The sequence below is a fragment of the Elgaria multicarinata genome, chromosome 14 (genome assembly GCF_023053635.1).
Source record: "Elgaria multicarinata webbii isolate HBS135686 ecotype San Diego chromosome 14, rElgMul1.1.pri, whole genome shotgun sequence".
NCBI lineage: Eukaryota > Metazoa > Chordata > Lepidosauria > Squamata > Anguidae > Elgaria > Elgaria multicarinata.
This window is the reverse complement of record NC_086184.1, coordinates 14,596,682-14,623,498: the sequence shown is the minus strand read 5'-3', so window position 1 is coordinate 14,623,498 and position 26,817 is coordinate 14,596,682. Positions and strand designations below refer to the sequence as shown.

The following is a 26,817-nucleotide window of genomic DNA, read 5'->3' as shown; positions in this document are numbered from 1 at the left end:
TCTTTACTCAAAAGTAAGTGCCTTCCTGAGTGCCAGAACGCTTACATTTATTTATCAATAGCCGAAGCTCTCTGGGCGGTTCACAAAAGTTAAAACCATAATAAAACAACCAACAGGTTAAAAGCACAATTTCAAAATACAGTATAAAAAGCACAACCAGGATAAAACCACACAACAAAATTGATATAAGATTAAAATACAGAATTAGAACAGTAAAATTTAAATTTAAGTTAAAATTTAGTGCTAAAATACTGAGAGAATAAAAAGGTCTGCAGCTGGCGACGAAAGCAGTACAGTGTAGGCGCCAGGCGGACCTCTCTGGGGAGCTCATTCCACAACCGGGGTGCCACAGCGGAGAAAGCCCTCCTCCTAGTAGCCACCTGCCTCACTTCCTTTGGCAGGGGCTCATGGAGAAGGGCCCCTGTAGATGATCTTAAGGTCTGGGCAGGTACATATGGGAGGAGGCGTTCCTTCAGATAACCTGACCCCAAACCGTTTAGGGCTTTAAATGTCAATACCAGCACTTTGAATCGGGCCCGGACCTGGACTGGCAGGCCCATACTTTTCAGTATGGAGGACTCCACATGGCACTCGCTGCAGAGGGAGGCGGCTGGGTGACTCTGCTCTTGTCATCCTCCTGCATGCCCAGTGGCCGCTCGGAGTACAACAAAAGATTAGTTCTTAAAGGGGTACTAAAATACGACGCTTCTCTTGGCTAAGAAGCACAATTAAAGCAGGATGCATGAGAGTGCTTCACAGTCAAAGCAGATTATAAGCTGGAAAACTTCGGAGTCCTTTGCACGCAATTCACAGTGATTGCACAGTATACCGCTGGTGTGATGAAGCTCTAGGCCACATTTGCACATTCACCCACAGCTTCATAAACAGGGATGGGCAAATCTGCTCATTTTGGTTTCTTGTCGTCGTCGTCCCCAATACTAAGTTCAGTTTGGCCCAAACCCTTAGAAATGTGGCTGTTGTTGTTTTTCTAAAGAAGTTTGCATGAACATTTGTATCCATTTTTGAGTGTGTTTCTCTTACAACCTACATTTTTCGAGGCAATTTTGCATAATATACACCTTTTTTTGGCAAGAATTTCCCTAATATAATGTATTTTAATGTTATTTTCACTAATGTATGCAGTTGTACAGTTTTAATTGGAGACCTCCATTGCAAAATTCAGAGAAGTGCCAATTAGAAGGATAATTGAGTTTCAGTTTGCATATTGCTTCGAAAGTGCAAAATTAGGAATTAAAATGTGAACTGAATGAATTTCTTCCCCATGCCATGGACACTGAAGAAGTGCACTCTTCCATTCTTGCCCTCTTGCCTCCCCACCCCTCCTGCCATTTTGCCCTGACTTATTATTCTTGTTTGTTAAGTGCCATTAAGGCAAGAGTTCCCCCATTTGGATGTAATGGAGAACTGTGGCCTAATTGGCTTAATGCAAGCCAGGATCTCAACATCAAAACTGGCACATGACAGGAAGAAAGAAGGGTGATGGCCATTGTGTTCCCCCATGGCTTCATAACTGGGAAATGGGAGCAAATGGAGGGAACCTTGGTTATATTTAAAAGGAAAGATACCAGTTGACTAATAGCTGAAGAGAAGGATAAAGACGGCATTCCTCAAAAACAAAGAAAATGTCCAAACAGTAGCAGAGAACTGTATATCGATCAAGGTATAAAAATTAAAAAGGTAAATGTGAGTTACAGTGATGGCTGGCACAACGTTCATTGTGATCCTACATTCTACCAGACTCAACTGCACAACAATGGTTGTAGAAACAAAAGCAGAAAGATCAAGAGGCAGTCCTACGGGACCCTAAGAAAGCCTGGCATTACCCACCAATCACAGCAATGCTGCCACTTCACTAATACACGGAAGACATCAGTCCACACGTGGTGTCACCCTATCAAGAACACTCATACCCATCCTACTCTCCCAAGCGTGCATTCAGGAACAGGAGGCAGTTCTTCCCCTTGGCCCGGTAGAAAGCGGACATGGAGGAAGAACCAGAGACTCTACAGGAGAAAGACTTGAGTCCTGCTATGATGCCATTAGTGCCATTGTTATTGTTGTAACTCCTGTGTGCTCCTATAGACATAGGAGACTGGCTTATACTGATTCAGACCATTGGCCCATCTAGCCCAGTATTGTTGACCCTGACTGGCAGCAGGGCAGGGCTTGGGGCAGGAGTCTTTCTTGCCCTACCAGGAGATGCCGGGATGAAACCGTGGACCTTCTGCATGCAATGTAGGTGCTCTACCATTGAGGTACAGCCCCTCCTACTTCTCTAGACATTGGGGCACAATACTGTGACCCCACAACATGGATCTTGAGGTTTAAAAACACATATTTCCTGGCTGGGGTTTGTATAAAATTATTATTTATTTTATTTATTTATTGTGTTTTTATACCTCCCAATAGCCGAAGCGCTCTGGGCGGTTTACAAATGCCACAATCATGCTAGTGTTAGAGTTAGTCAGATTCTAATCATGCACTGTGGCTGTGTGGAGGAAGGAGGGGGGGGCACAGTCATGTTCAGTTTTCCATTGTCTTTAATGAAAGTATTTTTTACTTATGTCTCCACCTTTGCTGATGTAACATCATGCTGTATTCAAGACGGAGGCCTTAGCGAGACCAAAGGATTATCCCAGGCAAATGGAGGGGTTGTCCCTGCCTGCTCCCGGTTTTCCCTGTGTGTCATTTGGATGTACAGGGATGATCCCAGGATATAGGCCTGGTCTAGCCATGGCCAGCAACACAGGATTCGGACCAGTTTCCACTCCTCCTGCACCACACTCTATGTCCATTTTATTTCCTGTTGCACTGGGACTGCTCTGGGCACACAAGAGCTCTGTCAGCAGTAGGTACCACTGGCACAAAAAGAGGATACATCCACCAGCATTACCTTTGGCTTCCATTGGGATTTTAAAATGATCCTATGCAATCATGATGCAAATCTCTAAATCTCTAGCACTACGTTGTCACAGCAGCACTTGCAAAATACTACAAACCTTCAAAAGAATCTTCCTAGTGAAAGCTTTGAAAGGATGAGACAGATCCGACCTCTTACTGGTATGCTAAGCACATATCTATTCTACTTTGTGATTACTATTTCAAGCGGTACAGATACACTACTTTTAAATGCCTGTCTTGCATTCCCAGTCCAGGATCAATCCACAGAGTGGACTAAAATGCAGCTTCGTAATTATACAGCGTTCTGTTTAATGGGTCACTTATTATATTCCTAACGAAATTGTAAACCTCAATGACTTTTGAAAAGGGTTGTGTTGGAGGAGAGTTTGGGTTTCTTATATTTGACACTAAAAGACTATTTACCAACGTGGGTGTTGGCTCAAAATGTCTCAAACATCAATGACCTTTATAAATAATGTAGAGTTCATAAAGATGATTATCGTGTTCTATTTAAAAATGTATAAAGAGAGAGATAATAACAATGATTTGCACTTCTGTCTATTGAACTCCAAGTACTAATGAATTTATCCTCATAATGCTCCTACGTTTTCCAGTATAACAACAATATGAATATATTTCAGATTGCAAGCCTACACACAGGAGCAGAAAGGGTCCACACATGTACTGTTATTTATGAATAGCCATATCTAAAAAGGGCTTGGGCATCCAAATAACTGAGATACTTTAAAGTATCAAGTTTAAATTTATTGAAATTCATTCCAACAGCATCATTTCACAAACTCAAATAGTGGTAGCGGAGCTCTGCTGAACCTTTCTGTTGCACAAGCGGTTGTGTATAATGTTTGTGTGACCGCTTGTGCGAATGGTTGTGCAAGCACAATGCACAACCAGTTGCAAAAGTAACTTTAATTGGATCCTCCTCTTGCACATAGTTCAGAACCTGGTTTCTGCTAGCGTGACGTCGTTTGAGCTAGCGGAACGATTCAGTTGGATGGTGCTCCTTGGATGCCTCTTAAGCCCATGGCTAAAATAAGACTTAATTTGCCTACTTGAAATTGATGTGAGTGGCTAAAAGAACTGCTTTGTGGAGTTGTTCTGTGCCAATTTCAGTCGTATGCAGAAGATGTCATTTGGGCATAAACATTATTATTATTATTATTTATTTATTTATTTATTTATATAGCACCATCAATGTAAAACAATAAGGAGGGGAAGAGAATGCAAACAGGCACAGGGTAGGGTAAGCAGGCACAGGGTAGGGTAAAACTAACAGTATAAAGTCCGCACAACATCAAGTTTTAAAAGCTTTAGGAAAAAGAAAAGTTTTTAGTTGAGCTTTAAAAGCTGCGATTGAACTTGTAGTTCTCAAATGTTCTGGAAGAGCGTTCCAGGCGTAGGGGGCAGCAGAAGAGAATGGATGAAGCCGAGCAAGGGAAGTAGAGGCCCTTGGGCAGGCGAGAAACATGGCATCAGAGGAGCGAAGAGCATGAGGGGGGCAATAGTGTGAGATGAGAGAGGAGAGATAGGAAGGAGCTAGACCGTGAAAAGCTTTGAAGGTTAACAGGAGAAGTTTATATTGGATTCTGAAGTGAATTGGAAGCCAATGAAGAGATTTCAGAAGCGGAGTAACAGCATGGGATGTGCTGACATAAACATCATATTAATGACATAAACACCTCCTATTTTGTAACCTTGGACATGGCAATTTCCAGTCTTTTGGTGTTGCTGTCTATTCAAAGAATACAAATTGTCACTCTGCAGAAAGGTGTATTTAGTGACTGCTCTCCCAATGTAGGACACTGTTCTTCTGGGGCAATGTGACAGATGCTTCATACATTGAAGCAACTAGGTGAAGGTTTCTAAGGGCCTGTTCAGACAATACCCTAAGCCATGGTTAGGCCACTAACCCTTTTGCAGCAAATGGTTAGTGAGCATGATTAAACTGTGGTTTTGTAGCCACCATGGTTAGGAATGGTTCACATAACATGCTAACTCATGGTTCACACCACACACTAAGCCATAATGTGCCCATTCAGAAGACACCTTAAACCATGGCTTTAACAATGGTGGTTAAGCCAGAAAACCAGGCTGTGTTCAGAAGACACCTTAAACCACAGCTTTAACCATGATGAGTAAAGCTTTTTGCTTTATTCACCATGGTTAAAGCCATGGTTTAAGGTGTCTTCTGAACACAGCCCAGCTTTCTGGCTTAACCACCATGGTTAAAGCCATGGTTTAAGGTGTCTTCTGAATGGAGCCAGAGTTTAACTCAAAAAGCTTAACCACCTTGGCTTAGCATGTTGTCTGAGCAAGGTCTAAAAAAAACACTTCTGCATGATAGCAGCTCCCAATGGGAGTAGTGACATTTGTTAAGAGAGTGCCATACTGATTGGCCCTACATGGAGAGTCTCCATGGCAATACCACATATATGTGGCAAGCCCTAACGTTGGTGTGCAGGCACATGATGGGGCCAGTCCACTAGTGAGGGAGTTTTAAAGTTATGTCCACCGTTCCGCAGCATCCGACAAGACCACTAGAACATTTGAATTGGACCTAAGACTGTTTTATTTGGACATCAGTTTAATAATGAGGTGGGGGGGGGGAGCAAGTGGCATTGTGTGTATATTTGTCTGTTAATACAGTTTGTAGTTTTTATCTTCTATTACCTGCCTTGAGCTATGAGGAAGAGAGCATGCTATAAAGCTCAACAAATAAATTTTACAATGGCTTATAGTATCAGAGAAACACAACTGCCTATCACAACACACAACTACATATCAGAGAAGCAAAAGGAGGAATGCCAAAATCTCCTCATACCCATCAGTGTTATTTCCCAGCACATTTTGGGGTGTGGGCAGTGGTGGTGGTGGTAGAAAATAACATATATACAATCTTCAAGCAGAGCCATTCAATCTGAACTTTTGAAAAAGGAAGTATCTGTAATGAGTATCTGGGTCTTTCAAAAACACTGTATTTCATAGATATGCAAACTATTGTGAATTCAGGACTCTGTTTACAAAATTCCCTATCATTGTCTGAGTGAGAAAACCTGGCAATCTAGTGGTTCAGCATCTCAAAAAATGTGACCACATACAAAGATTAGACAGGAGGCAGGGAGGAGAACGGGCGCTAATGCCATTCCGAAAGCAGGCCAAGCCGAAGCAATAGCAGAGCTCGGAACACTTCTGGCAGCATTGGGCATCCATGCCAAAGCTGGCCCGAGTGGCTAGAATGACTTCCAGTGGCACTGGTGCAAGAGAAAAACCAAAGCTTTTGCTGACCTTGGAACACTGTTTGCAGCAGGCCAAAATGCTCTTCCATAACTTCTCCAACTTCTTTTAAAAAGCCACAGTTGATTTCCAATTCAAAGTGACAACACTTCCTTTACCCAAAATCTAAATAAAAATCTATTTCGTGTGAGCTGTTGTTTTGTTTTTAAAGGTCCTTTTTCCTCCTTCCGTTTCAACCTCTATTGTAACAATTTCTAGTGGGGTCGCCAGGTTAGTCTGTTGCAGCCAAAGCAACAAAGAGTCCTGGAATCAAAGAGTTGGAAGGGCGCTCTAAGACCATCTAGTCCAACCCCCTGCTCAATGCTGGCTCAGCACTGCAGGGCACAGCTACAGCACCCCGGTCAGATGGCCGCCCAAACTCTGCTTAAATACTTCCAGGAAAGGCAAACCTACCACCTCCCAAGGCGGTCTGTCCCACCGTTGATCATCTCTCGCTGTTAGGAAGTTTCTCCTAATGTTTAGCCAAAATCTGCTTGCTTGCCATCTCCACCCATTGGTTCCAGTCCTGGAACAGAGGACAAATCTGCTCCATCTTCCACATGACAGTCTTTCAGATACTTGAAGACTGTTATCATCTCTCCCCTTAATCTTTTCTTCTCTGGGCCAAACATGCCCAGCTCTTTCAACTGTTCCTCATAGGACTTGTTATCCAGACCCCTGATTATCTGGTTGATCTTCTTTGGATGTGCCCCAGTTTGTCAGTCTCCTTCTTAAAATTGTGTGCCCTGAACTGAACATAGTATTCTTTATGTATAGGCCAGAAGGATTACATTTGATGATCTGGACAGTATGCTTCTGTAAATGTGGCCTTAGATTATATTAGCTTTCTTACCTGCCACACCACACTGCTGGCTCATATTCAGCTTAGGATCCACTGAGACACTTAGGTCCTTTTCACATGTACAGCTGCCAAACCAGGTTTCATCCATCCTATACTTGTGTTTAATTACTTATTAATTTTGTATGTAAATGCAACACTTTACATTTATCTCTGCTGAATCTCATCTTTTTAGATTTAGCTGAGTCTTCCATCCTGTCTAGAGCCTTCTAAATATTTATTATTTATTTATTTATTTATTTATCATACTTATACCCCGCTCCTCAGCTAAAAAAGGCTCTCGGAGCGGCTTACACTTAGCAAAAAAGACAGTCCCTGCCCTCAGGCTTACAATCTAATAAAGACATGACACACAAGGAAAAGGAGTCAAGGAGGGAGGGAGGGAGGAGAGAGAAAGAAGAGAGAGAGAGAGAGAGAGAGAGAGAGAGAGAGAGAGAGAGAGAGAGAGTGTGTCCAGCAGGAGCAGGCCCCGATGTTACTTCTGCCTGCTCCTGTCCCCTCGGTCCTTCTTCTTCCCCACAGGGCCAAGATGGCAGTTTGCCCTGTGGGGGGGGGGGGGAAGAGTCCAGCAGGAGCAGGCCCCGATGTTACTTCTGCCTGCTCCTGTCCCCTCGGTCCTTCTTCTTCCCCACAGGGCCAAGATGGCAGTTTGCCCTGGGGGGGGGGGGGAAGAGTCCAGCAGGAGCAGGTCCCGATGTTACTTCTGCCTGCTCCTGTCCCCTCGGTCCTTCTTCTTCCCCACAGGGCCAAGATGGCAGTTTGCCCTGTGGGGGGGGGAAGAGTCCAGCAGGAGCAGGCCCCGATGTTACTTCTGCCTGCTCCTGTCCCCTCGGTCCTTCTTCATATTGATCCTGTCTTCTATGCTGTTGGCTATCCCTCCTAGTTTTCTTTCATCTGCAAATTTGTTTAGCAACCCTTCTATATCCTCATCCGCGTCATTTATAAACATACTGAATTGCACAGGGCCTAGGACAGAGTCCCGTGGCTCTCCACTCCAGGAGGAAGGTGAGTCATTAATTAGCATTTGTTGAAGATCATTGTTTGAGCAGCTTGTAGCATTCCTCAACCGACATGTTACCACTTGTCCTCAAAGATATTCTTAGGAAATCTTGTCAAATGCTTTGCTGAAATCAAGATATACTATGTCTACAGCATTCCCATGATCTACCCAACTAGTAACTCTATCAAAGAAGAAGATAAGGTTTGCCTGGCATGTCTTATTCCTGACAAATCCACATTGACCCCTACTAATCAATGCAAGTACTTTCTAGATGCTCACATATTCTTCAAAAATCTAATAAACTCTTCAAGAATTTTGCCCGGTATTGATGTTAGGCTGACTGGTCTGTAGTTTGATTAAATGTGGCAGAGATAACTGAAAACATTTTCAGCATAATCCCAGAATTTCCAAGCAAAGAGACTCAAACAAGAGCTTACATATGTTTCACCAATGAGACTATTTAAGAAAGGCAGAGAAAGAATGGAACACCCTTTAATTTCTGGAGGAATAAATACCTTTCCCTTAAATCAGATAGGATAACACAGTCTTTTCTCCCCATTGAAACAGCCTATAGGTTCAGATTACAAATCTTGCTTCCCCAATGCACAAACTATGTTGGCTAGATGTACTACTACGTGACGTCTCTCCCAACATACTTATGAAAACTAGAGTTTCCCTGTATGGCCAAGACGAGCTGGCCATGTCTAGTTTTAACATCCATAGGACTATCTTCAAAGAAACTAAACCAATAGGATTACCACTGCTCAGTAACTGCAAACATTATTGAACCGGGGGGGGGGGGATTAATCCGAATCCTTCAGTTGTTGTAATTTATGAGAAACAGTGACACGTTTTTGAGTTATACAAATAACGACCGACAACGATGTGTTTCCAAGGCATATAAGTCAGCAAACTTGCTGAAGCTAAGCAGGTCTGGTTCTGATCAATGCCTGGATAGGAGAACACTAGGGATTCTATGTACATGCTTGATTGCAATGGGGAAAGGGAGGCATATAAATGAAATAAATAATATAACTGGAATGCAGTTATTTGCACATCTTTTATTAGCACCAAAGTGAACTCTTTCAGCCACATGTTGTGAATTGTGGGGGGATGGATGAAGAGGGGAAGCAATTTATCTTGAAAGACTTATCTTGAAAAGTGGCAACGGCTTTTGGTTTTTTCCCCCACTGTCGTTTTTAACTATAGTTTGCTGCTGCAGCACTCCCTATTGTTACGCAGCATTGTTCGAGAGGCATTGTTGGGACAAAAATAAAGGAGGCATTGTGGGCCAAAATGGCTGCTGATAGGAGTGTTGCTGCCATTACCAGCAGCAAAGCTATGTTAAATAAGGGATAAAAACGGGAGAGGAGCGTACATTTTTTATTGTGAAAAACTTAGGGATTCTAATATATTAATCAGAATAAATGTATTATATCAAAAAGAAATTAAAAAATACATGCTGCCACCACCACTTTCCACGGTATGCCCCCAGCCACTGGGAACTGAGATTTTCTCTCGAGTCAGGAAAAAAAAATTCTTCAAAATCCTCACACACACCCCTCACATTCTGTGAATCAGACTATAAACATGGGAGGGGGTCATTTGGAGCTCCCCATTATATTTCATGCATATTGGGGGAAGATGGACCAAGACAATGTTTTTGATATTGCTGATTTTCCTATGTGTTGGAGATGGAATACAACTTATACATCCCCAAGACCCAGCCCACTTTGGAACATATGGTGGGTGGAAGCTTGTCACTGAAATGATGTCCTGCAGCATCTTGAACTTAATGACAATAGTATGCTTAATTTATTGCGGGGTATCGTAATTTTTTTTTTTTAGGTTTTATGCTAATCTTCCCATATGCATTGGGACACACAGCATAACTTCATTAGGCACATGTTTCAATGCTCCTCCAAAGGACAGCTTACCTTCTTGAAGTTTCACCATAAAACATCCCCATCAAAATTATGTTTTTTACAGGAATCTGACTAAATTCTCAGTTACAAGGCTCATTTTGCAGAGACACTAATTAATGGCCCACCACATGGAAGTGAGGTGGAGTGGAATAAGATGACACCATGCATTATTCTGTTGGCAAGTACATCATTCTGGTAATTAATGTAGGTGTCTTTTTTAAAAGAATGGATTAAGCAATATGGACAACACAAGCTCAGCTGTACCCAGTACTTAATGCATTCCAATTCTTCGCCTCTGCTTAGAAGTTCATTTTCTGTCACTGTTCTTACAGAGCTGTCCTAGGTATCCAAATGGGATTTATCAGTAGGAAATGTTAAGGTTAATATCACATTTGAATTTAAGGTGATTCATGTTCCTCACTAAGGAAATGAAACACTTTTTTGCATTCTACTTTCTTTTGCCATCTTGGCTAATTTTCTCTTATTAAAGTAGTGCCCCTAAAAGCTAATTTCTTTGCTTTCCCAAGGAAGCAACTGCAGCTAAAATATCTATTGGATTCAAAAGTTGGAGAGCACATGCTACTGTTCTATATAAACAGATAGATCCATAGGTTGACAATTCTGTCAGGAAAAGATAAAGAAAATTCTGAATATTTACTCTTCACACAAATGTAAGAGGCCAGTGTTGCCTGTACATTTCCACTTAAGCTTGGAAATCACCCCATTAATCTCTACCATGAATGATTTTTTGGAAGGCCATTGTATACTGCCATAGACTTCAAGACTCTGCTATAGATGACTACTACTAATGGATCTTGGAATTAAAATTCTAAGGACTCGACTGTGTGTGTGTCGTCCCTCCCACAAGCAATCCATTGTCTGGCCTTGGGTTGTCCAGCTGGGGATTAAGGAATCTGTCAGTTTCATTTCCCCACCCCATCCCCTGTCCACATTCAAACATTTTAAATCTCGAGGTCATATGCTTCCAAATATGAAGAAGTTTGAGGATTTTGCTAAATTCTTATGAAAACCTAACTGAACCAAAATCCCATCTGCACCAGCCAATTTAAATATGTGCAGCTATCCCTAGAACAAAGAGGACCATGTTGTCTGCAGTTAAGCGTGAGGATCCTGTTACGTGGCAACTCTAATTCAGCATAACACGGTTGAAGAGGGAAGGATTCAAACCCAGACTTTTAAGAGCAAACCAGTCAAAGCCCTGGGCCTGGATGGATGTATCTGTCAGTTTTTTGTTTCTCCTTCTCTCTCTCTCTCTCTCTCTCTCTCTCTCACACACACACACACACACACACACACACACACACAATTAATTTTGTCCTGGATGGGGGGAACTTTGAGTTTTTGTAAATTCCTATCAAAACTGAACTGAAACTAAATTCTCACCCATCCCTAATTCACAGCCTCTTTGTAACATGTGTGTAGATAAAAAGGAAGCCAATGGGCCTGTTCAGACAACACGCTGAGCCATGGTTAGGCCACTAACCATTTTGCAATAAATGGATAGTGATCATGTTTAAACTGTGGTTATGTAGCCAACGTGGCTAGGAGTGGTTCACATGAGATGCTAAGCCAGAACGGTTAGCTCAAAATGCTTAAACACTGTGGCTTAGCATGTCATCTGAACAGGGTCAAAGGCTATTACAGTAGCTTTGATATTCCTATCAAAGCACATAAATCTTCTCTGACATCATAGTAGAACAACCATACACATCAAGAGAGTCATGGCAGGAAGAGAGTTACAGATGGAGGAAGAGGATGGGATGGAAATTTAAGAGCACAACCCTCATAAATGCAGTTCAATGATACTCCCACCCACCATATTGACAGTCCCTTAATCCATTTCTGATCATTTAAAAAAATGCTAAAATTTGTGAAAGGTCAGCTCTAACTTCATAAGAAGAAAAAGTTCTACTAGTTGAAGAAGAGAAATAAACCCAGAAGTAGAGAATATATAGGAATTGAGAGCAACTGGGGAATAAACAAAGGGTTAACCTTGATTGGGAGAGTCTGAAGGAGAACGGGAAGATATTCTTCTTCCTGAAATTCTTTTTAAGGACAATATCACAAAGACCACCACCACCCCGCCCCAAAGCCAAAATAATCTTCAGGTTACTATTGGAAAGTCAATTGCATTAGCTGTAGGCCTAAGAGAGCCCTGGGAACAACAATTTGGACACATAATAGCCGTGAGTGAAATCATTAAGCAAATTGAGGGATTCTTTAGGTAATTGCCATTGGAGAAAAAACAGTCCACACATAATTTGATGCAACCGTTCCATACAACTGTCTCAGATGTATACAAGGACATTTTAGACAGAAATGTCTAATTGTGGTCTTCGCCAGTGACCAAAGATTCTATGGAGGGCTCACTTCTATCTCGTCGTACAGAACATCTTTAGGGGATACACTAGCTACTAGTGGTATGGAATTAAAGCAGCTACTGAAGGATCAAACAAAGAAGCTGTGAACTAGTTCTCCTGGGTCTTCTCAGAGGACTTGTAGAGCTTATTGACAACCTAGCCAGGGACATCTTAACATCTGGTGTTTATGAGCCTACTCTAGCAAACTCTTTATATGTGTTGTTGTTTTTTAATGGAGACTGGACTTTTCTCTAAATAATTCCAACAAGGATAAATGCATCACCCTACTTGTCTTCTACTGCAGGTCAAACCTTCTACATTTTGCTTTTATGCACTGGTACATTCCAGTTCTTCACAGAGAATACCCTAAAGGATATCAAATAATTGTAAGTGGGTGTTTGAAGAAACACCAAGGAAAGTTAAAAGAACAGGGATTATAGCAACCAGATTTCAACAGCAATGAGGAAAACTTCCTGGATATCCATGATTGACTGTAGAAGGATTTGTGTTAAAGGCCATTTAGCTCCTCAACTCCTAGATGACTTTGAGTAAACCCTGATGGGTCAGATTTTATCCCCCAAGTCCTAGCACTTATCAGACAAAAAGGATCTCTCATGAAACGTTCAAAATGAAGCAAAAGCGATTTTAAAATGACCTTTCTTTCTTCTTTTTAGTTTTTTTTTAAAAAAAACACAGGAAAGACCAGAGGTGTGAAATAAGTATTTAGTACTAAAGTTATTTCAGCACCCACTCCAAACTTTCATTTGATTGGGTTGGCTTTTGTAAGTACAATGCCCTTTTTGCCATTTGTGCATCCTTCAATCCAAGCTAGCACTGGAACGAGGAGTTCTGGAAGAGTTCTTTGTCACACTTACCCTCACCACACTCCCTGCAAATAAGAAAATGCAATTCACATTTTACAGACCTTATCTAAGGCATGCCAAACTCACTGAGCAACCAAGTAGTCCCTGGCCCATATCCAACACTAAGGTCTTTATAGAATCATATCATCATAGTGTTGGAAGGGGGTCTTGCAGGCTATCCAGTCCAACTGTTTTCCTGTTCAGTGCAGGAAATTCAGAGCGAGAGCATCCCCAACAGATGTCCGTCCACCCTTGGCTTGAACACCTTGAGAGGACCAGGTAATTGGTTTCACTATTGAACGGCTCTTACCATTAAAGTTTCACCAAATGTTTAACTGAAATCAATTGCCCTGCAATTTAAACTCACTAGACCTAGGGTTAAATTGCATGATACTTGATTGCGTAGCTAACCGCTACATCTAGGCATTTCTTGTTTTACAAAAATGCAGTGCCTTGCGTAAGTAATCACCACCACCTCTTTGCCTTTTCCACATTTTGTCGTGTTTCAACCTGGAATTAAAATGGAGTTAATTACTTCTCACTAATCTACGCAAAGTAGTCCATAATGTTGGATTGGGGAAAGAATCTACATATTTTACAAAATCATTTACAAATGCAAAAATGAGACCTCGTGACTTCCATACTACAGCCCTACTACTCTGAACACACCCGATCTCGTCTGATCTCGGAAGCTAAGCAGGGTCAGGCCTGGTTAGTACTTGGAAGGGGAACTGCCTGGGAATCCCAAGTGCTGTAGGGTTCACCCCCTGTGCTGTGACACCCTTAAATAAGGCCTGGTGCAACCAACTACCTTCAGAAATCATATAATTAGATGAATGGAATCCACTTGTGTGCAATTCAAGTGTCACATGATCTCAGATAAAATACACCTGTCTCTGGAAGGCCCCAGAGCTTGTTGGAGAGCATATGTAAACAAACAGCATCATGAAGACCAAGGAGCTATCAAAACAAGTCTGGGATAAAGCTCTGGAGAAGCACCAATTAGGGTTGGGTTATAATATTTTTTTTTTCCAAACTACGAACATCACCCAGAGCACCATTAAATCCACTATTACAAAATGGAAAGAATATGGCACAACCGTGACTCTGCTTAGAGAAAGCCAACCACCAAAACTCAGTGACAGGTAAGGAAGGCATTAGACAGAAAAGCAACCAAGAGACCAGTGGTAACTCTGCAGGAGATTATTATTATTATTATTAGTAGTAGTAGTAGTAGTAGTAGTATCCCGCCTTTTTCCCAATGCTGGGCTTCAAGGCGGCCTTACAAAGTTTTAAACATACATGGGGGGAAAACAAAACCATAAAAATTTAAAATACACAACAAAATTATGAGACATTAACATAGATGGAGGGCCAGACTATTCTCCAAAGGCCTGCTGGAACAAAAGAGTTTTAGCCTGCTTCTGAAAGCCCATCAAGGAGGGAGCCAGCCTAGCTTCCCTGGGAAGAGAGTTCCAGAGCACCAGAGCAGCCACCGAGAAGGCCCTCTCCCATGTTCCCACCATGCGCGCCTATGAAGAAGGTGGGACTGAAAGAAGGGCCTCTCCAGAAGATCTCAAAGCATGGGCAGGCTCATAAGGGAGAATACGTTCTTTCAAATAACCTGGACCTGAGCCATATAGGGCTTTATAGGTCATAACCAGCACTTTGAATTGTGCCCGGAAACAGACTGGAAGCCAGTGGAGCTGTTTTAACAGGGGAGTTGTAATAACTCCTCCTTCAAGATGTCCCACACATTTTGGAATCCTTTCCCCATTAGTATCTCAAATGAAGACTGCAATCCTATAAACATTTACATATTACCTAACTAAATTTCACTGAAACTCAACAAACTTTTAAAATTTAAAATCTAACTTGGGATTATGAAATCTCATTATGCATTTTCTGTGAAATGTGGCAAAATCCAGACTGAAGATTAAAGACCGTCTTGGCTGAATAGCTCCTATTATTCACTGTTTGAATGGTATGTTAAGACTGCAACCCTCTACACATTTACTGGGGTTTTAAGTTCCAGTCAAGTCAGTGGCACTTACTTTCAAGTAAACATGGTCAGAGACAAGTTTGACCTCCAGTACAGGGGCTGAGATACTGACCTATGAATTGGATAGTTGTACTTCAATTCTGATTTGCAAATATTTGTTTGGCCAACTTGGAAGTTAAATTCAGTACAATGGGCTTTGAAATGTCAAATACAGTTGAAAGGAGAAAATCTATAACGTATATTCGATTTGGCGTGTTTGAATATCTTGGAATTTACTGAGGAAGCTTCCTGATGTAGAGACTGTGTCAGCTTCTAATGCCATCTATGTAAAAGAAAATGATCTAAAGGAGATCTCCGTCTCTCTGTGGAGGTGTCACTAGGAGGTGTGTTTCAGTTCCAGATGCATTGCTCTTTGTTTACTCCGTTTCTGCAGTAGCTTGGTGCTGGAGCAAGATACATACCCCCCCCCCAAAAAAAGTGAATTCCAGCTGATTAAAGCTTAGCTCAGCTGCATCTGGCTCTATTGCAGAAAAGCCTCCTTTTTGGCTTCCCAGTAAAGCAGCTGTCTATGGGCCACAGGAAGAATCCCAGTTTCAAGTCACAGCTGCAAAAAATGTGCAGGGCACACACCGAGTGAATCAAACTACAGGAGGGGAGACTCTGCTAATTGCTTACATCCGCACTGTGTCTGGGCACCATTTGGCAGCCACAACACTCATGCTAGTTACCTAGGGCTAGACCCCAGCTGGTTCCTAAGCGCATGCATGGAGTTGTTGGGAATAAGAAAACGCAAAGAGCATCCCTTTCACTCACTCAGCTAGTGTTCAGGTTAGTCACAATGGCATGACCTGCTTCTTCTCTTTACTGCTGCGGGCGATCAATCCCCTCCTTCCTCAGAAGTCCAGGGGGGAAACGGCATTAAGAGAAAGAGGGGACCATATTACGACACTTTCTGTAATAGAGAAGTTGGCAGTTTCGGAGCGGAAAGCTCAAGCCTAATTGCCACCAGCCTGAGCTTTTGCCACAGAGGTTGGGACGAGCGTTAAAGCAAAAAGTAGAGAGTGAGACACACAATGGGAAAGCAGGAAAACTACCAAAGGAGATGCTGAGAGGCCTGAAATTTACAAGGGATTTCATTTTTTAGGCAGAATTTCCAGGCATTTGTTTGAGAGAGAGAGAGAGTTTAAAGGCACAAGTTGGAGGAATCTCTCTCCACCAGATACCTAAACTAAACTCTGGTCCATTTGTAGAATTCGTAGAGTGGGTTATTAAAACCTCTGCATCATTATAGTCCGCTATGGAAAAACAACACACACACCCCACACTAAAAGGATCTTTTCTCACACCTACAGGGATATAGAGGAAAACAAAACTGCATCTACCTATCTCTACATGCTGATTATTACCCAGAGAAAGGAACACCATCAAATTTACAAATGAATATGCAGACACACTTGGGTACAATTGGTTTGACAATGGAGGGATAGTCAGTAGGGGTGTGCACGGACCCCCCGCTCCACCCCGCGGGCCGATCCGAAAATTTCGGATCGGCCCGCGCCGCTCCTCTTTGCCGCGGAGCTCCGGCTCCGAATCGGAGCTCCGCAGTGGAGGGGAGTGGCGCCAGGTAAGGCCGGGGGGGGGGGTTACCGGGCCCTGCCGCCGTCGCCGCCCGTGCGGTGACGGCGCCAGAGCCCGGTAAGGGACCAAGGGGGAGGGGGGCCTTACCTGCCTCTGTCCACGGTCCGTTGGCTTCTTCAATTGAGCCCGCGGTTCAACCAGGAAGTCTGGGCCGCAAGTGCGGCCTAGACTTCCTGGTTGAACCGCAGGCTCAATTGAAGAAGCCGACGGACCACGGATGGACGCAGGTAAGGGAGAGGAGGGGGGGTTTACCGGGCCCTGCCGCTGTCGCCGCATGGGTGACAGCGACAGCGGCAGGGCCCGGTAAACCCCACTTAACTTTCCGGCGGAGCTCCTGATCGAGGCGAAGGATCCGCCTTCACCTCCATCCTCTTCGCCACGCTCTGCCAGCCCCCCAATCCTCTTCGCCTCTGCCTTAAGGGCAGGCAAAGCCCCCCGCTCCGCTTCTAATTCGCCGGTCCGATTAGAAGCGGAGCACATCCCTAATAGTCGGTACTTGGGGGGGGGTTGCCTGAAACTCTGCCCATGGTCTCATTCACACAGGCACAGTTGTTATACAATGGCTACTGTGACTTAAATGTACAACATTGAAGTCCTATGCACACTTACCTGGGAATGAGTCCCATTGCACTCAGTGGGGCTTACTACTTCTGAGTCAACATTGCACTGTTGGTCAGCCATTATAAATCAAACACTACTGAAGCCACATTGATTTCAAGAGAGGGAAGACACAGTTGTAGAACCCACACACCTGGACTAAAAAAGGATCTTAAGAAGTACGGTTGGGAAGGGTAACTGAGATGAGACCCTGCGGACCTGCTTTCAGACAAAATAGGCAGTGCTATGCTACGGTATTACTCAGTATAAACCAGATATGTTGAACCTCAGGCCCATGGGCCAAATCTGGCCCTCTAGGGTTCCTTTAGCCCCTCCCCTTTTCCTGTGACTGCTGATTGGTTGGGGTTTCCGGGCTTTGTTCTTCTCCAATTCCAAAAGGTTGAAATGTCTCTACATAGTGACTGGCAGTAAGCGCTTGAAGCTAAAACAGGCTGGTATTTTGGCCAAGGGGGATTCCTCCAAATTCAGGTGGAGGGGCTTTCTGCAAATGGAGCTTCTCATGCAAACCCTATAATTGCAGTGGGATTGCTCCCCGTTTTATGCACACATATAAACAAATGTATCATTTAGCACTCACACAATGAATCTAGCCTGTCTGTGAATGATGTGGACTATAATTGGGGGCGGGGGGAGGAATACCTGATGTCTTTGGATTCTTAGCCTCGTGTGGCGCAGAGTTTCCCCAGTTACTGCAGCCAAAACTCTCCCCATGGCCTGAGTTTGATCCCAACGGAAGCTGGTTCTCAGGCAGCCGGCTCAGGTCGACTCAGCCTTCCACCCTTCCGAGGTCGGTAAAATGAGTACCCAGCTAGCTGGGGGAAAAGTAACCACAACTGGGGAAGGCAATGGCAAACCACCCCACTACAAAGTCTGCCAAGAAAACATCAGCAAAAGCGGGCGTCCCTCTAGGAGTCAGCAATGACTCAAGTGCTTGCACGAGAGGTTCCTTTCCTTTCCTTTTTGGATTCATGGGTTGCATGATGCTAAATCGGACATGGTGGAGGAGAATGGATCACTTAATATGAACATATGAAACAGCCTTAGACTAAGTCAGAACAAGTAATGTTTTTTGCCAACAGAATTCCTTTTACCTGGACCTTGTACACTGAGGTTAGCCCGCGACGGAGGAGGGAAGATCTCGATGTGTTTATCGTGAGATCCCTCCTCTGTTTACATGCAACGTGCGATGACCTCAGAAGGACAGGCGTCACGCCTGCCATTTTTTTAAACTTAAAGGGGCAGCAGTGCATGAACGCTCATGCGCAAACGGTGAGTAATTTTTTTAAATTAAATTAATTTCCCCGCTCTCCCCACCCTACCCCCGATGGGCGCAGCGCTCCTGAGATATATGTCAACCCACGGTGCCCGGCCACATGTTCCGCGGTCTCGGACTCGAGACTGCTGAAAAACCAGGGCTAAAGGGGAAGGCGAGATCCTGGAGCAAGGGAGGAATCATCTCTCCCTGATCCCAGGATCCCCTGTGCGTCATGTGGATGCACAGGGACAATCCTGGGAATCTCTCTGGGATAAAGCCCTGTCTAGCTATGGCCTGAGAGTATGCACTACTATTGATCCCATGGCCTTTCCCTTCACTTAAGATGCCTGTCACTATGGCATGTAAATTTTTTACTATGGACTGAGATTCCAATGCCACATATATACTTGCCCACGAAAGCAACCTGTGCCCAAAGACATTATTCTCATTATAAACTGCAATCTGCAGCAGACAGGGGTTAGAAAGACCTTTCTAGCAAGCACAAATATTTGCATAATAACACTGTCTGAGTGTGCACCTGATAGTTATTGCTCAGGGTGTAACCACCATTCAGTCATTGCCTGGATCCATAGTCACAGCAATACCTCTCTCCCTTCTTTAGATCTATTAGTTCGCAAAAGCCAAAGCCGCAGTCTGTTCAGATATTAAGAGTAAATAAGTGATGCACAGGGACTTAATAATAATATTGCTAAGCACTTCTACAGCACTTTATATATCCAGAGTGCTGTACAAACATTAATTAATTAATCCTTACAACAACCTGCAAAGTACGTAAGTATATTTTCCATATTAGCACCAAATCTACTGCTCGCGTAAGTGGAAACTCTGCTGACTTCAGCAGAGTTTTTGCCCATTGCTTGCTTTGGCCCTTGAAAATAGGACTGATTAAGGGCCCAAGGACACACACTGAGATCGGATTACACCTCAAGTGTTCTTGACTCCTGCTGTGCCAATTCAGACTACTCAACTAGGACACCAGCAGAAACAAGCTATTCCGCTCTCATGCATGGGCAGTGGAAGGTACCGGGGGGGGCGGGGGGGAGATTGTATAAAATGAAAACATGCTACAAAGTACCACTAAGGGCTGGTGGTTCACACGTGCATGTCGCATCACTGAATTTCTCATCGCTGGGTTACTTGATGTCTCATGGGAATTGACTCTGTTGGACCACACTGTGTTTGAGATTTATTTATTTATTTATTTTATTACATTTATATACCGCCCCACAGCCGAAGCTCTCTGGGCGGTTTACAACAATTAAAAATAGTAAACATTAAAAGTATACAAATTTTTTTAAAAAAACATAAAAAAACAGTATAAAACCAGTATCCATTTAAAAACAACAATTCTGGGGTCCATTAAAAATAAACTTAACGTTGTTAAATGCTGTTAAAATGCCTGGGAGAAGAGAAAAGTCTTGACCTGGTGCCGAAAAGATAACAATGTTGGCGCCAGGCGAGCCTCATCGGGAAGATCATTCCACAGTTGGGGGGCAACCACTGAAAAGGCCCTCTCCCTTGTTGCCATCCTCCGAGCTTCCCTCAGAGTAGGCACTCGGAGGAGGACCTTAGATGTTGAGCGCAGTGTACGGGTAGGTTCATGTTGGGAGAGGTGTTCCATCAGGTATTGTGGTCCCAAGCAATGTAGGGCTTTATAGGTTAAAACCAGCACCTTGAATTGGGCTCGGAAACATATAGGCAGCCAATGCAAGCGGGCCAGAATCTGTGTTATATGCTCAAACCTCCCTGTTCCAGCTATCAATCTGGACGCCACATTCTGCACAAGCTGCAGCTTCCGAACCATCTTCAAAGGCTGCCCCATGTAGAGGACATCACAGTAATCTAATTTGGAGGTTACCAGAGCATGGACAACTGAAGTTAGGTTATCCCTGTCCAGATAGGGGCAGATAGCTGGGCCACCAACCGGAGTTGGTAGAAAGCACTCCGTGCCATCGAGGCCACCTGAGCCTCAAGTGACAAAGATGGTTCTCCCCCAAGCTACGAACCTGCACCTTCAGGGGGAGTGCAACCCCATCCAGAACCGGTTGAACGCCCCCCATCCGATCAGAGGAACCACCCACCAGCAGCATCTCAGTCTTGTCTGGATTGAGTTTCAGTTCATTAGCCCTCATCCAGTCCATTGTCGCAGCCAAGCACCGGTTCAGCACATCCACAGCCACACCTGATGAGGATGAAAAGGAGCAGTAGAGCTGCATGTCGTCAGCGTACTGATGATGTGAATGTTTGATCTGGGGTGTTTTGATCTGTGCAGACATACGCCTCCAACTCAGCAAATGATGATGCTGTCCTCAAGTGATGAACATGAAGATGTGTACCACCTCATCAATACCTATTATATATTTACACATCTAGCAGTGTACATAGTGCTTTGGAGTACACGGTGCTGAACCTATCTTGAGCGTAGGGTTCAGCAACTTGCATAGCTCCTTTAGAGTTCTGGCAGGTTCTGCCTAAAACCTCAGAATGGATTCACACAGCCCCACTGAAATTGGAACCACCAGCCTCCCCTGTTTGTCTAGCTATCCCAGTATTGCCAAAGGTGATGGGCAGCAACTTCCCAAGGTCTCAGACAGACAGTCATTCCAATCTGCTGTTACTGAACCTTTCTAATTGGAGATTCTACAGACTGAAGGTGGAAACTTCTGCATGCCAAGTATGTAGTCCAGCACCAAGCTCAAAGATGGTTTTCAGGTATTACAAACACCAAATCCAAAATATACCCCAACAAGGATATTTAGCCTGTTTTGCATGTTCACTTAACAAATGGAAAGTACTGAATAGAACACGAGAGGCCATTACTCGTGTGAAATGATGAAGCGTCTGGTTAACGGATGTGCCTACAAAGTAGAAATTCTGGAAATAATCCTCTAAATGAGAGGGTGCCTTATTCCCAAGCAGAGAAATCAGAGAATGCGTATTTCCCAACTTGTGTAAATTGCAGCCATAAAGGCCCCATTTATGCAAGATTAAAAGTGCAACGGCAAGCAGAGTTTGAAAGGGATGACGGTCCCTTCTTGTTTATGTCTAGCATGTAGTTTTCAGAGGTTTTCTGCCTTTGTATCTGGAGCTGGGGATGTCAGAGGAATCCGGTTTGGGGGTGGAACTCAGCCAGTTTTCGTCATCTCAGCTGCCCGGATGCCAGCTCACAGATGCCTAAACTGGCTAGACTAGGTGTGCACTGAGTTGGTTTCCCACCTCATGTGTGTGTGTGCACACGTGCAAATCGTGATTTTTTCAAATCTGCATTTGCTCACAATCATAGGTGGCAACACATATGAACCGCATGTGAACCGCCCAGACAGCTTCAGCTATTGAGCGGAATCAAAATGTAATAAATAAATAAAAATAAATACAAAAATACCATTCATGAAAATTCACGGCCATAAATAGTGCAAATTCTGCAAAAATAAAAGTGCAAATCGCCCTTGACACCTGCATTTTTGCAAAAATTGCACGATTTATGGCCATGAATTTGCGCAAACTGCAATTTTCTAAAATATTCCCATCTACGATTTTGCACAAAATCGCCGCTCATGGATTTTTAAAAAAGAAATGATCAGGGGTCTGGAAACAAAGCCCTATGAAGAGAGACTGAAAGAACTGGGCATGTTTAGTCTGGAGAAGAGAAGACTGAGGGGAGACATGATAGCACTCTTCAAATACTTAAAAGGTTGTCACATAGAGGAGGGCCAGGATCTCTTCTTGATCCTCCCAGAGTGCAGGACACGGAATAACGGGCTCAAGTTAAAGGAAGCCAGATTCCAGCTGGACATCAGGAAAAACCTCCTGACTGTTAGAGCAGTATGACAATGGAAACAGTTACCTAGGGAGGTTGTGGGCTCTCCCACACTAGAGGCCTTCAAGAGGCAACTGGACAACCATCTGTCAGGGATGCTTTAGGGTGGATCTCTGCATTGAGCAGGGGGTTGGACTCGATGGCCTTGTAGGCCCCTTCCAACTCTGCTATTCTATGATTCTATGACCTTTCTGCAGGCACCTGTGGACCACTCGGTGGATTGTCACGTGCAACCGCCAGGAACAGGCAATCAGTGGGAGTCTGATGAGCAGAGCATGAATAGACCTGGCAGAAATTTGCCCATCCCTACCTGGAGTTTAATTTACCTGATTCAGCGAACAGCTATGAAAAGGAAGTTAGTATTTATTCATATTATTTATTTGCATCCTGCCTTTCTCCCAAGAAATAGCCCTCAAGGCAGCTTACAAAACTAATCAAAATTGATTAAAACAAATGCGATAAAACTGCAACAACTGCAGAAAAAATATTATTAAAAACAGCACCCCACCCACCAGACCCATTTACAAGTTAAACGCCTTCTTAAATAAAACTGTCTTTGCCTGCTGGCGGAAGGACATCAAAGTGGGAGCAAACCTAGCCCCTCTTGGGACGACTTCCATAACCTGAGAGTACACCCCCCCCCCAAAAAAAAAGTTCTTTACTTCTAAAAGATCTCACAGCCATGCCTGTTTAATTCCTATATCTCTTACCTAAATGTCTATTTTACATTGTGTTAATTTCAGGCAAGTGTGCTTGACTTAAAACAAAATTCTAAGAAGTTACAGAAAACATCAAAGACAAAACATCAGCCTCAAATAATCAAAGTACTCGAGAGTTAAGTTCCATCATTTTAGATTACCTGCAGGTTGTCTGACGAATCAAACATCCCATATTCACCCATCTCTAATGATGATTATTATGCACCAACAGCTGTCTTTAGTTGAGTGACTGAGGTTCTAATTGATCTCATTATCACTCCTTCTATAAGGTGAAGTATGTTCTCACTCAGTAGGGCTACAGTTCCCAGGCCTTGTCAAACGGTCTAGCAGGGAAACAATTCAATCATACCATTAGTTGCTTGGTTTCAGTTGGTCCAAATTAATAGGACAAAATGTCTTTTGGTGCATCATATGTCTTCTGATTTCTCAGTTTAAGAGCAGGTATGTTCAAAGACTCCTCAGAGTTTTGTATAATACAAAGACAAGGTGTGGGTGGGTGTTTTAGATGTTTACTCTTTTTGCTAATGTTTGACCTAATTATTATTGCCATAGTGCACAATCCCTGACCTCTCCTAATGCCCTGAAAGGAAAATGGAGGTGCAAAGGCTGGTAAGCATCTAAGGTAGGTCCAAAAAAGGACAGAAATGTCTCAGGGTACAAAGATTTTCGTTGTGGAAAGCCCAACGTGTTTCGGCCTCTTTTCTTATTTTGAGGTCTTCTTCAAGGGGTTATCAAAACCCCTTGAAGAAATGTCTCCTGCTGTAATTACAGTCTCCTGCTGTAATTCACTAGCGACTGGAGAATAACCTGTCACATTTTGATGTAGTGGTATCTCAAAAGGCACATATGTCCTACTGGATACACAAATGATTTTACTCAGTCAACTTTACACAACAGGCATGGCTAACCTCTGACCTACAGGCCTAATCTCTTCATGAGGGTCCCCAACCAGCCTGCAGAACTCTGCAACTTGGCCGTGCTCCTTTTCCATCACAGTACCCAATTGCCTTTGATCCCCTTTTCCTCCTGCTCCCCATTTGACTCTAGGGATGTCAGAGGAATCCATTTGGGGGTGGAGCTCGGCGGGTTTTCACCAACTCGCCCTTCTAGATTCCATTCCATCTCTCCCCCACCACCGCCTGCAGCTGGCCCAACTTGGTGCACAACAAGTCGGAACAGCTGGTTGATTTTTTAAAATGTGTGCAAGTAGCCATTTACACAAAAATGTAAATAGCACAATTTGTGCAACATTGTGGGAGTAAATGGTGTAATTTGGCCAGCATCTGGACAGCAGGCTGAGCAAGGCATACAGGTCAACTGGAACAAGACTTCCATACTATGTTCAGATGTACTGTATTCCTATTTAAATTATAATAACAAATTCTAAATTTGCATCTACATATGTAAATAAGTATATGCAAATTAGTTTCCTCTTTTGTCCTCTTTTGGGGTGATGCATTTCCTCTTTTGTTGGCAGTTCACACATGGCTAGCCTGTCAGGGCCACTCTGTTGCTTTCCAGAGTTGCATTGCAGCTTTGAAGCTGCCAGCAACTGCTGGCAATGTTTGGTCATTTACAGACATGTTCATTGCTTTCTGGAACTGCACTGGACTCCACTATTGTCTGAAGCTGCTGCGACAGTTTCATATTGTCTCGCTTAATCATGGCTCAAGGTGTCCCTGCTAGGGAGCCTACTCAGTCACAACTAAACCTTGGTAAATTTAAATTATGAGTTTAACATACATTTACATCTCCTGAGTTAAATCAATACTCTAAGCACTATGCCACACTGTCTCTTAGTTTGGGATGCTATTCCTGAATGGTTGGTGTCAGTGTTCCTTCCATGTCCTGGACTTATTAAAGATCTCTTGCCTCCTTAAGAGTCCGATCTTCCTTCTTTTACCTTTGCTTTCCCAGTAACTTGGAGTTTAGGCTGTAGATGTGGGGTGAGTGACACTCCAGACACTTGTGGCTTAACACAACAGTTTACTAGTGAATTAAAACAAGCAAATTACAGTTAAAGGCATTTACTCAATAGAGCTGAGTAAGAGGAGGGCCAGGAGCTCTTCTCGATCATCCCAGAATGCAGGACACGGAATAATGGGCTCAAGTTACAGGAAGCCAGATTCCGGCTGGACATCAGGAAAAACGTCCTGACTGTTAGAGCAGTATGACAATGGAAACAATTGCCTAAGGAGGTTGTGGCCTCTCCCACACTAGAGGCATTCAAGACGTAGCTGGACAGTTATTTGTCAGGGATGCTTTGAGGTAGATTCCTGTCAACGAGCAGATGGTGGAACAAAAGAGGCCTGACAATCCATGAAACACAGACGGAATGGATTTAACAGAATCCATAGAATCCTAGTCCCAAGTTCAACCTTGGCATTTCCAGGTATGGCTGGGAAAGATACCGGCATGAAAGCCCGAGAAACCGCTGCCACTCCGTGACCGTAGACAACTCTGGATTAGAAAGACCAATGGCCTGCCTCAGTAAAGCCGCTTCCTGTGTTCCTATGTTAGGCAGGATAAATGCACTTGTAAGGATGGCTTTGCCTAGGTATGCAGTCCAACATCTGTTTTTCACTCATTACCTTCTGCATTAGGGAACACCACAGAATTCAAAGAAATAGCATCTGTCCATCAGTATTAGATTGCACAGAATAAGAACATAAGAAGAGCCAGGCTGGATCAGACCGAGGATTCATCTAGTCCATCGCTCTGTTCACAAAGTGGCCAACCAGCCGTCGGCCAGGGACCAACAAAGCAGGACATGGTACAACAGCACCCTCCCACCCATGTTCTCCAGCAACTGGTGCACACAGGCTTACTGCCTTGGATGCTGGAGGTAGCACATAAGCACCAGGGCTAGTAGCCATTGATAGCCCTCTCTTCCAGGAATTTATCCAACCCCCTTTTAAAGCCATCTAAAAGATGAGTCTGAATCTCTGGGCATGTTGCTCAGTTTGTGCAAGTACCACTCCGTATATGCAAAGTGTGACAGGTCTAGCAATGCATCTAAAAAGATAGCCAATCCCCAAAATAAATGGGCTAAAATGCAAGGGAGAACCACTGACCTGGGATATTATCCACTTCCCTGGAAACATGATTGACTAATACAGGGCTGTTGTTCCCAAGGTTGCGATATGTTTCCTAGTTCCACATGGAGCTGAATCATACATAAATATTACAGGAAGGATAAATACAGAAACTAATTGCAAGAGAAGAATGCAAAAATACTTAAGCTTCATCGAATTTCCCCCTTGTTCGTAAATATCACAATCTTGTCATGTGGGGAAAAGATACAACATGAAATACCCATGACTTTATAGTTATGTTCATGCCAACCCACTCTCTTGCTCCTAAAAAAAAGCCCTACACACACACACACACAGGATCTCTTCCATTCGTTTGTAGTCTGCAACAGATATATTTTTAACATAAAACACTATATTTAATTGGTTATGGATCTCTGTTCTTTTAGCACTACTGGAAATCACACAAAAACA

At 43.5% G+C, this 26,817-nt stretch overlaps 1 protein-coding gene and 1 pseudogene across 1 annotated transcript in view; one reads left to right on the top strand and one right to left on the bottom strand.

Moving 5' to 3' along the window:
- Positions 1 to 26,817, bottom strand: part of ZNF536 (zinc finger protein 536) — a 328,037-nt gene that overhangs the window by 111,591 nt on the left and 189,629 nt on the right. The window lies entirely within an intron of this gene.
- LOC134409009 (5S ribosomal RNA) lies at positions 13,883 to 14,001 on the top strand (annotated as a pseudogene).